Here is an 18,278-nt window from a genome sequence, read left to right as displayed (position 1 = left end):
TCACTGCCTCAAGTTGACATTTGAGAATAGGCGTGAACCCCGAGCAGTCGTCCTGCTTCCAGCCACAGAGAACTTGAGAGAGAATAAAGTCAGCATGGCATGGCCAGAACTGGACTCCTAGGAAGACTGCTGTAAAGTAGACACCAGGGGCCAAGAGGTTCACCAGAGAAGATTCAGCTTGTTAGTTGCTTGTTTGTTGATTTGAACCTTGGCTTTGGTGGTAAAGTGTCAAGAGTGCATATCTGGGAGTCAGATAGAGCCGGATTTAAATCCTCCTCTGTGACCTTGAGCAAGTTATACATCCTCTCTGGGCAACAGTTTCCTCTTCTGCAAAAGGGAGGTGGCAAAAACCAACTTGCAGGGCCACGGTGCAGAGTACATGAAACAAAGCTCGGCCCAATAAATAGTTATCTTCCCTTTCTTCCTCTCCCTCAATTTTGGAATCAGTGTGTAGACCCCATGTTGTCTTCTTATAGCAAAGTGTGCTCATGGGGAGACAGGAGAATCTGTAGTGAGGTCATCTGCCATCACATTTCACATGTTCATGTGATGGAAATGTACATAGTCTATTTCAGGTTTTGCTCACACCCTGCACCTATAATGACCTCCTCACTCTTTTCCACCCACCAGAATTCCTTCCATATTCCAAGGCCAAAGTCACAGCCAGCTCTACGGTGAAGCCCACTCAAGACTTCAAGTAGGATTCGATGTCCCCAACCTGAGTGTAAACACCCTGAGGGCAGGTCACTGCTATATCCCCAACACTTGGGAGAGTGCCTAGCATACAATAGGTGCTCAATATCAGTTAAATGAATTTATTAATTAATTAAACATTCCCCTCTCTAACACCTACAGCCCTATTCATCCCATCACCATTCATTCGTTCTCTCATCTGTCAGCAAATACGATGAGCCTATTACACAAGGTATTGTGGGAAATGCTAAAATGACTGGGGACACAGACTGACCTTAGCAGAAGGGACTGCCCTCTAGGAGGTCATGGCCAAGGAGAGGACACAGGCATGTACTGTGTATACACACACACACACACACACATACATACATATACATATATACACATACATATAATAAGAATAATATCAGGTAAGTGGAGTACTGTGGCACAGGGGTTGTTCAGAGGACAGGAAAGCTGCCTTCCACTGGAGCGATGGAATGGAGATAGCATTATCAGATACAGGGTTCTGATTTTAACATATTTCCCACTGCACATCTTGTTACTTATTTTCATACCTGACTCCTCCAATGGCCCACAACTCACTGGACACATAGTCACCCCCTCATCTTCTGGGTCCCTCACCCTACTTGGAGGGTTCACCCTCCTTCCTGCTCCTGGCACAGAAAAGTGGCTTGAATACATGCTGTTTTATTTATTTTTTTAATTTTAAAAAAAATTTTGGCTGCGTTGGGTCTTCTCTAGTTGCAGCGAGCAGGGGCTTCTCTTCGTTGTGGTGCGCGGGCTTCTCATTGCGGTGGCGTCTCTTGTCGCAGAGCACGGGCTCTAGGCGCAGGCTTCAGTAGTTGTGGCTCACAGGCTCTAGAGCGCAGGCTCAGTAGTTGTGGCGCACGGGTTTAGTTGCTCCATGGCATGTGGGATCTTCCTGGACCAGGGCTCGAACCGGTGTCCCCTGCATTGGCAGGTGGATTCTTAACCACTGCGCCACCAGGGAAGTCCTACATGCTGTTTTAGAATGCAGGTATTGCTGGGCAGCAATTGCTCAGGTAGAGCCTGTCTTAGTCACAGGAAGAAATGTGTCTTTACGTCTCTCCTTTTTAGACGGTGAGTAAATCAGGAAACAGTGCCAGCTAAACACAGGTCCTCATTTTCCCACTGAGTTAGTTTGAGGGATTTTGCTCCAATTCTGCTCCCAGAGCCAGAGGCTGAATCTCGAGGCTTGACATTTGATTCCTTCAAGTATCATTTTTTAATTTGCAATAAAAATACAGACATTCTCACTCTTAACTGGGTTGGGAGTACATGCATGGATGAATATGGACCCAGGTATGTGGAGTCTTAAGAGAACAGACTTTTATCTACAGTCTCTTGCCTGTTACCTTCTTGTCAATGGCAAATCATTTTGTAAAATCTGGCCCACATCCTGTTAAGCCACCCCTTGCCCCAAATTCACCTGTGCTAATGGCCCTTCATGAAGGCGGGGGTCATCTGCTAAATAACATACCATTATAACATGAACAAGACGTCTCAACTTAAAAATATCCATCAATTTTCTTGTCTCTAAAAATGTTAGCCTTCACAAACCCAGCAAGCACCATGTATAGAAAAGGCAATGAACCTGGAGCAAGGATATCTGTGCCAGGTCTAGGCCCAACTCAAGTCATACCTCTTCCAGAACACTGTTCTGACATCTCTATCCCTCACCAGTCTATCCTTTCTTGGAATTTTTATTTCGTTAATGATCTGTTTCAAATGATTTACATAATGTGCTTAGCACATGCTTGATATATAGTCGGTCCAGCAAACGTTCACTCTCATCATCATCACTGTTACTACACAATCCACCCCTGAATATAGTCCATCTTAAATTATGCTCTCAAAATGTCCTGTGTAAGCATCCTGTATAATCAAAAAATCTTAACCTTTGAGAACAGGAACTTAGATCTGTACTCCCCTGGGAATACAGTAAATATTTAATACTATTATTTTTGTTTTTCAACTTTGAAACCACAAGAGAATAAGCATGCAAGTAATCTGTAAGTACAGGAAGAAAATGTGAGAGAATCCTCTGTAACATCTAACATCAGTGGCCCATATTGCAGGCATGGCTATAATCTTCAAGATTCAATTCAACAGGGAAATGTGTTAAGCAGACTTCTTTAAAAAACAAAATCAATCCAGACTCAGGATAAAGAAATAATAGGTAGAGAATCTATACAACAAGGGCACACACAAGAAAAGCAGAGAACCATAGTGGACCACAGGCATATACAAATATATTGCAAGTCATTTGGATCGGGCTATTTTTAATGGAAGGGATTGCCTGGGAGTGGAGAGAAAGTTGCATAGTGCTTGTTCTAGGATAAAACAGAACCACTTAATCAGGATTGCTTTGAACTATCACAATTCAAGAATGATGTGGGAAATATGGAAAAGATTTAGAATAAGTTCGCAAACAGGTCCTAGGAAGAAAGGCAAAACCCTCAAGTGAATGGTTACTCTTGAGCCTGAAGAAAAGGATAAAGACTGAAGTTATGGCAACCTTCATCTGTGAGCAGGTAGGACAGAGGAAGAATGGTGACCAGCTGTTCCTCACTCCACTGGGTCCGGAGTGGAGGAAACAGTCAACAAGAAGAATTTAGGTTAAATGTCAGGATTAATTTCCTGACCATGAGGGTTGTTAAATGCTAAAGTGGTTGACCCACAGATGTTAAGGACTCTCCTTCGTTGACACTCATTAAAAGGAAAAATGAATGAAAACGACACTTCTGTCTTGAACAACTTAGGTGAAGACTACCGCCAAGCAGATGGATACGGCAGACGGCTTTTGAAACCTCACGCCCACGTACATATGTGTTATTTCATACATGTCTGTGAGACGGGAGGTATTCAAGAAATAACTGCTACACACTTAGAAGATAATACTCTGTCCAAGTGCACGCTTCTCCCTGCGGTGATGCTTGAGGATGAGAGTGGGTCCAGCATCACCAATTACCGCCATTACCAAAATAAGCATCTTTAGGAACCCACTCCAGATCAGCCAAGCTCGGCATGCCCAGCAATGATGTTCTATAGCCGTCCCCAAAGACGGTCCTCTTCTCTTAAATTGAGTAGGGAAATTGAGCAAGAACAAGCTGAAGCTGTCCAACCTGGGCTGAGTCTGCCTGTTTGGTGACGTGAACGGTCTTGGTTTGCAGAGGTGGGAGGGGTGCACTGTTCTCAGAGACAGGGCCCTCAGATCCTGTCTTGTGTTGGAGCCCAGCCTGCTGTGTGGCACCAGACAGACCTCACGGCTTCCCTGGTACAGTCTGTGTTCCCACTTGTGAAATGCACTGCGAACAAGAACTGTTGTAAGTTAGGATTAGATACCACTACAGAAAATACCAGAGTTCCAAGGCACCACATGGCATCATTATTGCCAAAGTGAGTTTCCCCAAAGGAACCCTCTGCTAAAGAAGAGTAATATTCCATTGTATATATGTACCACATCTTCTTTATCCATTCCTCTGTTGATGGATGAAATTGGGTCATTTGTAGAGACATGGATGGACCTAGAGAGTGTCATACAGAGTGAAGTAAGTCAGAAAGAGAAAAACAAATATCGTATATTAACGCATATATGTGGAATCTAGAAAAATGGTATAGATGACCTTATTTGCAAAGCCGAAATAGAAACACAGATGTAGAAAACAAATGTATGGATACCGAGGGGGAGGGGAAAGGGGTGGGGTGAGAGGAATTGGGAGACTGGGATTGACACATATACGCTATTGATACCATGTATAAAATAGACAACTGATGGGAACGTACTGTATAGCACAGGGAACTCTACTTAATGCACTGTGCTGTCCTAAATGGGAGGGAGGTCCAAAAGGGAGGGGATATATGTATATGTACGGCTGATTCATTTTGCTGTGCAGTAGAAGCTAACACAACTTTGTAAAGCAACTCTACTGCAATAAAAATTAATTAATAAAAAACAATAAAGTTGCGATGGAATATTTTTTAAAAAGGAGAGAAGAGGCGGCTGATTTGGGCTGAGCTGGACTGAGCTGGTAGTTCCTGAAAGCAGCGTTCAGACCCGGCAGAAGGGAAGACCAGGGCAAGTCCTTAGTTTTCCAAATGCAATTAGCTGCCCTGGGGCATCAGCCAATTGTTGGGGAAGTGGGAGTCTCAGCTCCCTCTTTCAGCTTCACACGCTCACATGTTTCAGACAAAAGGTCAATTTAAAGATCCTACCCTGTTTAGCAATTGGCTGATCAGTCTTCAGAGAAAATGATTTCTGGATGGAACCTGGACAGGGTAACAATGAAGAGAAGCATTAATGACCCAAATTTCCAGTAAGTCAAAAAAAGAAATCACTTCCTCATGAGGATGTGCAGCTGTGTTGGAGGTCCTGTGATTCTTTTTTTATAATTATGATTGTTTATGAAAAAACCCTCAGGGCCATTTCCGGTTGTAGATTCCCAATCTGTGGAAGTAATACTAGAAAATGCCCTTCCACTTCTCCTGTCGCCTTCCCCAAGGACACTCTTCAGCCTGCCTGGTACCCCAGACTTGGTAGCAGAAAATCATGAGGGTGAAGGTGAATTCACCAAAGTTGGACTTAAAGAAGCCTGGGAGGCCATCAGTGAAATAAATTGTCCATCAAGGCAGAGCAAGAACCCTTGATGTGGGGAAGAAGACAAGCTGGTACTTGCTGGCCGGCGATGAGCGATTAATTAGTGCATCTTTTGCACTTCTTTTTTCAGAGTGATGTAGATGAAGCAGCGTGGTTTGGTACACGAAGCAAAGGATTCGGAGATAAGAAAACACAGTTCTAATGCTGGGACTACCACAAGCTGACTTAGAGACCTCGGCAAGTCTTCTCTGGGCTTCAGTTTCTCCACCTACACATAAAACAAATTGGACTAGATCAGCGAGGGCAGACAGAGTTTCCCTTGCACGTCCCCTCCAGTTGACTGACAGTGGCTGCTGGGACACTACATTGAAAGAGATTCCAAGGCTGTATCCTGGCTCACTAAGAAAAAGTGCTGTGATCCATTAATGATGCCTGCCATGGGTGCAAATAGCAGTTGTGGCACGTGTGCCATGGATTTGCCATCCCTGAGGTGAATGAGCTCGGGCTTGCATTCCACAGTGGTGGGATTCTGCGAAGCCTTTACAGAGTTAATCAGAGCCCAGAGAGAAATCATCCTTCCCTTTTACAAATCAACTTGAAGTTTCTTCAAGCTTTAACTGCTCACCTCCCCCACCATGTCCAAATTGCTGGATCTGAAATGCCTTCTGCAGTCCCACATTGTCCCACGTGTCCCAACACACACCTCACTCAGTCATACCCTTGCCCTGTCATTTAACATGGTGGGAGATGACACCCAGCAAAGAGGTGAATAGGAGCTGAAATATTTTTTCATAAACTCATGTGACAAGGTCGTATCACATGACTAAATGTAGCTAATGAGGCATAAAGAGAAATGAGCCGTTGAATCAGGAGTGCTGGACTGTAGCCCCAGACTTGCCATCAACCTGAAGGCTCAGACACACCCCACTCCTCTGAAGGACCCCAAGCCCCGCCTCTTCCACCCCTTGTGGGTGATGTCCTCACTTGCCCCCTCTTCACTTGTTACTACTCTGAGATTGTGACAGTTCCATGAACTTTTTTTGGGGAATTAATTACCCCTACAACTTCAGAGCTGAAATGGAACTCAACCTCTTCCCTTGGATAAGGAAACCAAGGCCTCAAGCAGAATGAGCCTTCTCCCAGAGACCAGAGAAACTGGGACGAAGTCGCTGGGCACCCAGGTGAGGAGGCCAGAGGTATTGTCCCCCCTGTGACACCCGGTCCCATCCCTACCTTCCTGTCTCCTTGGATAATAGCTGCTCCTCCCACCTGGGCTGGAGGCTCCTACAGGCCTTGTGCAAACAGCAGCAAGATGTCATGGAAAGCGTACAGATTAGCATCTACCTCCTCTCAGTCCTGCCACCCTCCCAGCTGGACTCAGCACACCTGCCGCCCCCTTGATCAAGCCATCTCCAAACCCTCGTCCACAAGACAGAATGATATATTCCCTCCTGCACCTTATCCATCCTTCCTTGCTCACAGATCACCCGGCATATGGTAATTTATGACTTGTCTATCTTTCTACTAGTCTGCAACTCCTGGGAAGTTTCTTCTTCATGTTTCCTGTCTCCTAGTCTCCAGAGCCAACTGGAGCAAGGTCATGTCTTCAAACTTCAGTTTCCTCATCCCAACTCAAACAAACAAACAAACAAAAAACCCACTAAAACTAAACTAAACTAAAACAAGAATAGCAACACACATTGAGGGCTGGGCACTCTCTCATTTGATGACTCCATCACTATTTCCACTTTACCAGTGGAGAAACAGAGGCTTAGAGAGATTAAGCAACTCACCTAAAGTTTCTCAACAAGTAAGAGCTGAAGCTGGGAGGGGACCCCCGGCAGGTGGAAGCCAGGGTCCCCTGATCACCACAATGCTGGCCAGGCCACCTCTGCCAGAACCCCCTACTGTGCCCAGCCTGACAGATGGTTGTGGGAACACATGAGACCCCACCCCACCCTCCCCCATCCAGGCCAGACATCACCCCCCCGCCGCCCAGCATGTCCCTGTAGGATTGATCTGAGTCCTTCTCAACTCTGACTTTGTCCCATCACAGTGCAAACTCAAAGGCTCCAGAGAGACGCAGGAGGAGATTTTTTAAGGGGCTGACACCTTTGGGCACTTAAGGTCCCCTTTCCACACTGCCGTCTAAAAGGAGGGATGCCCTAAAGGGTAAGACCCTTTGTTTCAAGGCAACGGGGACCACATGACCTCCCAGGGAAGCATAGGCTGGAACTAGAAGATGCTTTGTAAAGGGTTTGAAGAAACTCAGAGCACGCTTGGCTGTAGTGAGAGGTCAAGGCTGGCAGCGCCCCCTCCAGCCTACAGCTCCCCATGCACCTAGGTCCCCTGCCCAGAGCAGTTCCCGAAGAGCACATCTGTCATGCTGATGGGAGAGCAAGAGGCAAGAAGGAGTGATAGGCAGGTGCCTGCTACATGCCAGGTGCTGGCTAGAGTTCACGTGTGTCCTTGAAGTTAGGCCCACCCTTGAGGTGGCTGTTGTTGGACCCATTTCCCAGATGAAAACAGAGAGGTTCAGAGGTGAGGTGACTTCCCCAATGACTCTCCCAGAGGACAAAGGCGTCCTAGGGTAATACTCCCTGTTCACCTCTTTCCAAGAATGGGGACAGTTTGGGGTAGGGGCGGGGTGATGGTCAAGCAGGCTGGTGTGACAAGAATATGCCCATCCTACCTGGGCAGAAAGTGATCCATCCCTGCAGCGTTCTTCTCTCTCCCTCTCCCACCCCCTCTCCTCCTAGGTATGGCTTCGCTGTAGAGGCACAGGCAAGTGAGAAGCACGTCTAAATAAAAAATGACCCCAACAGACCCTCTGATCCCGAGGCCTCGAGGCGAGAGGAGCAAGTGGGCTGCAGCGGCGACCACGTTCAAGGAGGGGCAGCCAGGGGCAGGCCAGGACCGAGGAAGAGGTGAACTTGGACTTCGTGCTTCGGCCAGGAGCTTCTGGAGCCGCCCCGGGCTACCTGCCACGTGCCTGAGGGAAGTTAATAAAGTTGCATCCTAATAGCCTCCGAGAGAGATCTCCTGGGCTGAAGTCCCCGAGGGGTCCAGGCATCAGGAGGTGCTTTGTTCATTTACTTTGGCAAGTTTAGCTCTGCATGCGTCTCGCTGCCCTTCCCCGTCTTTCGCAAGCTTAATAAAGTCTTCGTAATGAGCCTCTCCTTCAGTGAGACTGTGCAGACGCCACTGAGAAATGGGGCAAAAGTGACAGGTTTTCTCTTTTTCTTTTTTTTTTTTCTTGAAAAAGAATTATTGTGTTTGCCACAGAGAGAAGTAAGAACTAATGAACTTCTACTCCATTTAGAGGCTACAGTCCCCATTTCTATAATGCAACTCTCCTAGGCGCAACCCATTTCTACTTGATGATTTCCAGGTTGAGCTTTTACACAGTCACTCTCAGGAAGTGGGGCTCGGGAAGTAAAGACACAACATCCCCGATAGCTGGGCAGAGGCTCTGATATCCATTCAGGGGTAACACCTGCTCGCGGCTCCGTCTGTGTGGCCAGCCCTAGGCTAGATGCTGATGGAAACCATGAAAGAAAGAGAGGGGGCACAGGTGGAGGCTATTGCTTGGTCCTCCCAGGACGGGTGGTGGAAGGTGAGGTCTATGCACCTTGGGAAACAGCACACAAAGCCTACACTCAAGGCTGGCCTGATGGTGTAGTCAGTAAGGGCAGCTGTGACTCACCGCAGGGAAAGGATTCTGGAGCTAATGTTCCTCAGGGAAAGCTTCCTGGAAGAGGGTTCTGACTTTGGTCCTGAAGGAAAGGGGAAAAGAATGAGAGCTACTATTTGCTGAACATCACGTTAGGTATATTACCTTATCCACCCACCCTATGAGGGAAGTATTGAGATTATCTCTGTTTTCACAGATGAGGAAAACAAAGCCCAGGGAGTTTAAGCAACTTGCCCAAGGACCCACAGCAGCAGCAGAACTTAAGCCCACAACTGTCTGACTCTAAAGCCCACAGCTTTCCACTCTTCCTCACGGTCCTGGGGAAATCTAGGACTTGGATGAGCAAGAGAGATTTAGGGAGAAGTTCACAGAGAGAAAAAGGTTTAAAAAAAAAAAAAACATGAAAAAAAGTTGAACGCTCAGTCTCAAAAGATGAAGGTCAGTGTGCCTGCAAACCAATTATAAATTCTAAAAATAGAACCCAACTGAAGCTCAAAGAAAATTTCTTCCATCAAAGACAGCTCTACTTTACCTGTTGCATTAATTTCCTCAGGTTGTCATAACAAATTACCACATCAGAGTGGTTAAGACTACAGAAATGTATTTTCTCATAGTTCTGGAGGCCAGAGTCTGAAATCAAGGTGTTAGCAGGGCCATACTCCCTCCAGAGGCTCTAGGGGATAATCCTTCCTTGCCTCTTCCAGGTTCTGGCAGCTCCTGACATTCCTTGGCTTGTGGCAGCATCACTCTTGATCTCTGCTTCCATCTTCACATGGCTTTCTTCCTATGTCTCTCTGGGTCTCCTCATGTTCTATCTTTTATAAGAAAGCTGGTCATTGGATTTAGGGCCCACTCCAATTCAAGGTGGTCTCATCTCAAGATCATACCTTAATTACATCTGCAAGCACCCTATTTCCAAACACCGTTCCATTCACGTACCAGGAGTTAGGATTTGGACATATCTTTGGGGGAACACAGTTCAACCTACTACACTTGCCATGTTGAAAATTTAATTGAATCCATTTCACCCAGTGAGTGTACAGTAACCAGACCTATAAAGCAGTTTAATAAGGGATTAGTGACCTCCCGGTAGAAGGTATGGAATACCTCCTCCCCAGTGGAGAGCAGAACATATGGGGCAACTTCCATGGCCTCCCCTCCCTCCATTGGAACCACAGTCAAGGGGTGTTGTGAGTGGTCTTACGGGTACTGGACATACTTTTCCTTCCATCCTCTGTAATGTCTTTCAGATGTATACCTTCCAGGCAGCATGGCAGAACAGAAAGAATGAGCATCAGAGTTAGATGAGCTGGGTTCAAATCCCACGTCTGCCGGTTACTAGCTCTGTGACCCTGTAAGTCATCTACCTGTTTTAGCCTCAGTTTCTGCACCTATAATGCAGAGAAATAACAGAAGTTTTCTCATCAGGATGTCATAAGGGTTGACAAGGCAACCCCTCGCACACTTTCTACGCAGTGCCTGGTACATGTTGGCTAATATACCTATTGGACCTTTATCTTATATATCCCTGCAGCTCTAGCACCTAGTACTGAGCTCTGCCCATCAGGAGCAATGGCAGGTGATTCCTGAAGGATGTACACATAAACTGAATCAGCTGGAGCCCTAGAAGTGTGAAAGATGGTGGATGCTATGGGTTGGTTTCTCAATTTCCTTTGCTCCCTACTTCTTTACTTCTTAAACTGCAGAGGATGGAAAGCTAAGAAATACACTTCCAGAGTGCTTTACCGCTGGTGTACTGGGTATAATTTGGGTTCTGTCAAGATTTGGAAGGCTCCTTTCGATGTTTTCCCCCTTCCCTTTCCCTTTTCCCCAAGCCAACAAGGAAAATCATGGAGAACAAGGAAATTATACAGCAGGGTTCCAGAGTCTCCTTTTCAGCTTCCTGAGTATCAAGAGACACATGAGGTGGAGGCAGCTTCCTGATTCCTGATTCCTGACACCGGGATCACGGGGACTCCATGGTGGTCGAGACAGTCACTCCCCTGGGGGGGCCAGTTTGATAGTGCGGTGTTCCAGGACTCATTCCTGGAGGCCCAACCTAGACCCTACTCCTCCTGCCTTTCCCGTGATTATGTAAGCATCTAATTCCTTCTATGAGATTCACCCTGCTCAAAACATAGATATGTGTATTCTTTAGCTTAATACCACACTGTCTCGATTACTGTAGCTTTATAGGAAATCTTGAAATCAAGTGCTGTGAATCCTCTAAGTTCATTCTTCTTTCCAAAAACCGTTTGGCTAGTGCACATGCTTTGCTATTCCACACGTAAATTTTAGAATCAGCTAGTCAGTTTCTACAAAAAAAAAAAAAAAAAAAAAGCCTGTTGCCATTTTGAATGGGATTATATTGACACTTCCTTAAAATATCTAGAGTTGATTTCACTTCCTGTTCTCTATCCAGTCTGACAAAGGCTCTTCCCTGGCCCTTACTTCTGGGCTGCCCCCTCCATTCAGTTCACCTGGGGTCCCTGTTCAACTAATGACAAATATATGAACTCTTTTAGCCTCTCCCCAAGTCCTGAGCCATTGGCTCCAATGGGCAGCTACTGAAATACACCTCTCCATTTATTCTTGGTGATGCATGCCTCATCCCCCATTCCCCTCTCCCATCGCCTGACACTCCATTTTTCTTCCCTCACCTGGCATCCTCCCTCTCCTGACCCCCTTATGCCACCTATCACCTCAGCTTAAGGTTAAAAGACCTTTATGCAGATTTATTTTTGCACAAGGAAGTACAGCTCTATCCATTACCCTCATTTCCCTCTCCCTCCACCCACCCACCACACTGCCAACCCAGTTCCCTACCCCAATACACAAAGCCACAAACGCTCTCCCTCAGTCCTAGAGAAAGAGATGACCAAATCCTTCCTCTTCTAGCCTCCAATTGCAGGCTTCCACAGATGGGGAAATTATAAGGTGTGAGGCCTTAGGAAGTTCATAAACTTTTATGCAGATTGGTTTTAGTCTGGTTTAAATTAGGCAACAAAATAGAATTTCCAGATGTTCTATTTGGAATTAACTTGGCTACAGAGAAAAGGCTACTAGGAGGAGGAGTTGGTAATGGGGCTATTTTTACATCCCAGAAAGGGAGTCACAAAAAAGCATATGGACTTGATTAGAAGAGAAGAACCTGCTGCCTGGCACATTAAGAAGACTGTTCTCATTTATTCTGGTTGAGGACACACAAAGGTGCAATGAAACATTCTTGAGCCACTGGGAAGATAAAGGGCCAGGGCAATGGTGTTTTGTCCCAGCAGTCAGCTAAAAGCAACGGGAGGATTTTGGGCAGATGTAAGGAATTCTTTGAATATAAGTCTGATGCTTCTCAAACTTTAATGTGTGTTTAATGAATCCAGAGTAGGTCTTATTAAATGCAGACTGCGATGGGTAGATGATGCCATAGCTGCTGGTCTACAGGCCACGTGTCATGGAGCAAGGCATTAGGGGGCTACAATGGGGCTAGAAAAGAAGATCCAATTACACCAGTGTTTCTTAAGGACCTTCCATGGATCAGACCCATATCCAAAGGCTGGAGGGTGGGGAGACCGAGAGGGAACATGTGAACACTGGACATCAGCAGAATCTCCAGTGAAAGTGAAGGATAGATAAGTGACTAAACAAAATTCAATAAATGGGTCACAGATCTTTGACTCAGAGGGCTACGGGGACCCTGAAGAGGGAGTGGCTAATTCCGTGGGAACAAAAGGAGGTTCAAACAAGCCAGGTCTTGGAGATGATGGTGTGTCAGGGAAGAGAGGGAAGGGCATTCTCTGTGAGAGGAAGAGGATGTGTAAAGTCCCAGAAGCCACGAAAAAGCCACAACATGTTTAGGAAACAGTGAATTGGGTGGAGCACATGGTGAGTGAGAGAAGGGCTAGAAAACTATATGGAAGCCAAACTGGAAAGTCCTTAGAGCCTTGCTAAGAAATCTGAAGTTAGGGCAAAAACAAGAGTAGCTTGGGTTTATGTCAAGGATGAAAACTGCAGAGGAGGGAATGAGATGCCTTCATCCTTGATTAAGATGAGATTCTTAAACAGGATTATTGCTGAAAACAGAAAGCCCTGATTTCTAGACTTTGCTAATTTCTGTGGTGGAAATATGTCCCCTCAGCTGATTTCAAGATACCAAATGACCTCGTTGAACTGAGTTGGGCAGAAATGCTGACAATAGGCTCTTGTGAGTGGATAAGAGTCAGATCCCCCACACCACCACATGGAAGGCCTCCAGGCCTGGCTGCGGTCTATGCGTGGGTATTTCTGCTAGTGTCGTTGGCTTCCTGGGTTGTACTGTCAATGTCTCTTTCTCCCATTTTACTCTAAGATCCTCCACTATCTTACTCTAAGCCACCATTATCAATGGTGTAACTCTTTCAGTAGCCTCCTGTCTGTTCTTACACTTTCTTCTCTTGTTCCCGCCCAGATAGGGTAACTTCTTAACACACAATCTTACCAGGTCAGTCCCTGGGTTTAAAACTTTCAGTGGCTTTCCACTTCTATTAGGATAAAGTCCAAACTCATCACCACTGCCCACAAGGCTAGTTTTGACTTAGCCCCTGCCTGCCTCTCCAGCTCCATCAGGACCACTCCTGGCTCAGCCACACTGACCAGCTTTGGGGTCTTTGGCTGAGCCAAGTTCCTCTTCAACTCCGGGGCCTTGCTGTGCTTTGCCTCTGTCTGCAAGGCTCTTCCTCCTCCATTGTCTCCTTAGGTAACTCCTACTCATCCTTCAGTCCTCACTCAAAGATTTCTTCCTCAGAGAGACCTTCAGTGCCCACCCCATCACCACTATTGCTGTCTACCATAGAACCCAGACTTTTAATTTGAAGTGCTGATCCTGTTTGTAATCGTACATTTATTTGTGTGGTCCTTTGTTTAACGTCAGCTTCCCACACTGGACTCCCCATCAGATACTCAGCATTTAGCATAGAGCCAAGCACACGGTAGAAAATAAATGTTTTTTTTTTCATTGAATGAACACATTAGTGGTCTATAAGTCCAAAGAGATAAGCAAGATCTTCATGATGGCCATTCCCAGCATTAATCTTTCAGGAAAAAGGAGGAACCCCAGAGAGAAAACTGGAACTAAGAGGGCAGGCATGAGACCACAAGGGAGGCACGTGTCTTTCCCTACATCTAGGGCCTCCCTGTCTTGAACTTGGACTTTGAGGAATCAAGGAGTCTAGACACATGTCCTGGGTGTGGGTGCTGAGGAGGTATGCACCCGTGAAGACGGTTACACCTGTAATTCAGGTCCCCTAAAGGCCCTGGTTTGTTCCCCAGACTTGGAAAGAGTGGATGCATTTAAGTTGGTTAAGTGGAGATCAGGAAGCCTTGAACCTAGAATCTTCTACTTTTGTGATGGGATCAGGAAAGGAATGCATTTTCTGTCTGTGTTTTGGCCAAAGGGTAAAAAAGGAAGCAGCAGTCGTCCCTAAGGTACTACTAAGTGGTGGTGATGGGAATTAGCAGGAGAGCTCAAGAGGCCTGCTGAATCTCCGGACCAGGACCAGACGTAGAGCTCTTGGTCTCACTACGGCCAGCCAAGTGCAGCCTCCCTCCAGGTCCAACCTTGAAGGATCTGGTCCTGGTTTCTATGAGGCATAACAGGAAATGTCTTTATGGTCCTGTGGCCTACAGTCTCTGATCCTCCAGTGTAAGGGCTGTAGATCCGTGAGAGCTGCTGCATTCAAGGTCAACATTAAGGGGCCAACTGTAGACGCAGGGCCTCGGGCCATGACCTCTGAAGGAACTATGCACTGGCCTAGACAGGGTGGCAGGATTGTCCCTGGGAAACAAGGAAACTAGGACACATGAGGAGCTCGGATGCAGTGATGGCAAGGCAAGGACGGACAGGGATGGGCCTGGAGAGTGGCAGGCAGATAGGCCAGACCCTGTGGCTCTGCTAGGAATCAGCGGAGCATCAACCCCGTCTCCCCACGCCCATCATGCTGCTCTGGCTCACCCTCTGTCCCAGGAGGTGGGCTGTCAGTCTCTGCGGGGAAGGAGAGACCAAAAGGGAACCCACGCCTTCCCAGAGGCTGCCCAGGGGTCCTGGCATATGCACCCTAATCAGCTCCTCTCTCACTTCCAAATCACTTCAGTCATCCAATGCTGACATTCCAGCCCACTTTTCTTTTTCTTTTTTTTTTTTTAACATCTTTAATGGAGTATAATTGTTTTACAATGGTGTGTTAGTTTCTACTTTGTAACAAAGTGAATTAGTTATACATATACATATGTTCCCATATCTCTTCCCTCTTGCGTCTCCCTCCCACCCTCCCTATCCCACCCCTCTAGGTGGTCACAAAACACAGAGCTGATCTCCCTGTGCTATGCGGTTGCTTCCCACCAGCTATCTATTTTACATTTGGTAGTGTGTATATGTCCATGCCACTCTCTCACTTTGTCCCAGCTTACCCTTCCTCCTCCCTGTGTCCTCAAGTCCATTCTCTAGTAGGTCTGTGTCTTTATTCCCGTCTTGCCAGTAGGTTCTTCATGACCTTTTTTTTTTTTCCTTTGATTCCATATATATGTGTTAGCATACTGTATTTGTTTTTCTCTTTCTGACTTACTTCACTCTGTATGACAGACTCTAACTCCATCCACCTCACTACAAATACCTCCATTTCGTTTCTTTTTATGGCTGAGTAATATTCCATTGTATATATGTGCCACATCTTCTTTATCCATTCATCCGATGATGGACACTTAGGTTGCTTCCATGTCCTGGCTATTGTAAATAGAGCTGCAATGAACATTTTGGTACATGACTCTTTTTGAATTATGGTTTTCTCAGGGTATATGCCCAGTAGTGGGATTGCTGGGTCGTATGGTAGTTCCATTTTTAGTTTTTTAAGGAACCTCCATACTGTTCTCCATCAGCCCACTTTTCTTAAAGTCTACACCACATAACTCTGCAATGCATATCATTCTGGATTTGTCTCCAATTCATTCACCTCCAGAGTAGGATGTATGAAGAAAGAATAGGAAATCCTACTTGTGTTATTATCTGGCTAAAGAGTAACACAGACTTTACAAACATCTAATTCAGGATTTGCCATTGTTGGCCTCACTGGTTCATTAAGTCAGACCCTCAGGCTCACAGTATGGTGGGAATGATAATGACTCCCTCACTCCTCTGATTGTTTCAGCGTCTTGTGACCTACACAGTGTATGTGCAAGTTATGGATTACATCATCTTAAGTAGTAGAATATTTACAGCACTTTGTAATAAGATGTGGAGTGACCATGAATATCTTTTGTACCCTAAGAGGACTGTAGGTTATCTCTTGGCAAAGTATTTTGTTAAAAGTAGTCGATTTTAACATGAGTTATAGAGTCTTCTTTTGCAAAAAAAAAAAATCGTTCTAAATTTGCTGGACTTTTTTGTTACGAAACTGGCTCTCATCGTGTAACAGCTGGAATATTCTTAATTAAAAAAAAAAATCTATCCTTTCCAGGTAAAAGTAATATTTTAACAAGGAGTGATAAATAACTGTTTTGCCAAAGTAATGTGTGCTATAGTAAAAGTACTCTGAGCACAGATGTTTGGAGATGTTTCCATCACTGTGTAATTTTCTTCTTCAAGATAATATATGTAATACTTTTTCCTTAAAATGCTCTAGTATTTGCATACCTAAAAAAACCTTGGAAACAAGTTTCTAACCTATTTAAAAATTTTCTGAAAGGAGAGCTTCAGTGGATCTTGAACCCATTTGTTAAAAATATAACTTTTGATTAGCTTACAAGAATTGACATTAAGGAAGATGGAAACTGATTAGCTGACTAGATGAATTTCAATAAAAACCTTTGCATCATTGCTGGATGGGATTTTTTTTAAATGAGCATCTTGGTTTAGTAAGCATAGCCAACATTGCATTTCTTCCATTTGGATTTCTATGTCTTTATAAAGATTCTTTTTTCAGCTCTGACAACCATTAAAACGAAGTGTTTTTTAAAAACTAAACTTAGGACCAGAACTTTGAATCCAATGGTCTATCACAAAGGGTTAAACCAACATTAAAACATATTCAAATACATTTTTCTAAAACTAATAATAATTTTGAATGAGAACAAAATGTCTTCTGCCATTAATAAATAAAAATAACTTTTTAAATACTAAAAAGTATTACTTAATGCACCTTTATTGCATCCCCTTTTGTTTCTATAAGTATTTAGTTTCCTTTGAATTTCTTTCTTTCTATATTTAGTTCCTTTTGTCCCATTGATAAATACAGTCTTTTAAAATTTTATAAGTATTGATACTTCTTACTTTGTTTTTAGCTCACTCTCATTAGTCTCTAACTTTGTGTATGTTTTATCCTGAATATAACACTAGTGTAGAAAGAGTTACATATGGTTTATAAATAAGTAATCATAATGGGGGACTGATGGGGCTGCATGATCAAAAGTGTATAGTGATCACTCTTGCTTCATGTGAATGCCTTGCTTCACCAATAGACTAAAGGCTCCTTGGTGACAGGGAGAGTGACATAATTCTTCCACCACTTCTCTATCCCACCCAACACCTGGCCACTGCTGGTCAGGAAACACTTGTTGAATGGAGGGATGTCAGATCAGTGCAGTCAGGAAAGGATGAATACAATTGTCGAGGAGGCTGGGAAGATGCCCTCCCCTCCTTGGAATTCCACTTGCCTGGGAGTCAGAAGACCTGTGCTCAAGTCATAGCTTTGCCACCAACTTCTTTAGTGACTTTGGTAAGGGTATTACTAATTTTTTTTCCTTAGCTACAAAATTAAGTTTCTCAAACTTCAGGCATTTATGTACCAAAAGGATTTTTGCCATTTTCTCATAATCCTTAGCCTCTGATTAACCTAATACTTCTCTTTTTAAAAACTCACTTTTTTCACAAGCCTTACCTTAAACAAAATAGCCTGAAATCATGGGATTAATGAAATAGTTATTTTTGTCTACTACACATTAAAATAAGTATGTAACTATTAAAGTATAAAATGTTCATATTCTTGTTAGCCAGAGTGTATGCACCATTCTTTGGAAAACGTGGAGCCAGATGGTATTTCTAAGGTCCATTCAGCTCTGAGCCTTGTGAGTCCCTAATTCTATAAATGGGGAGATCCCCGACTTCCTTAGGGCTCTACAAGTCTGGGCACCAAGTTGGGACAGAGGCTCCCACCTTATTTCCGAAACTCAGGAAACACTTCCTGCTTTCCATCTGGATCATGACTTCAGACAAACTCTTGAGGATAAAAGTAGGATCACTTTTATTTC

Source organism: Balaenoptera musculus, chromosome 7 (genome assembly GCF_009873245.2).
Source record: "Balaenoptera musculus isolate JJ_BM4_2016_0621 chromosome 7, mBalMus1.pri.v3, whole genome shotgun sequence".
Classification (NCBI taxonomy): domain Eukaryota; kingdom Metazoa; phylum Chordata; class Mammalia; order Artiodactyla; family Balaenopteridae; genus Balaenoptera; species Balaenoptera musculus.
The sequence above is the reverse complement of the archived record's forward strand: the minus strand, read 5'-3'. Positions refer to the sequence as shown.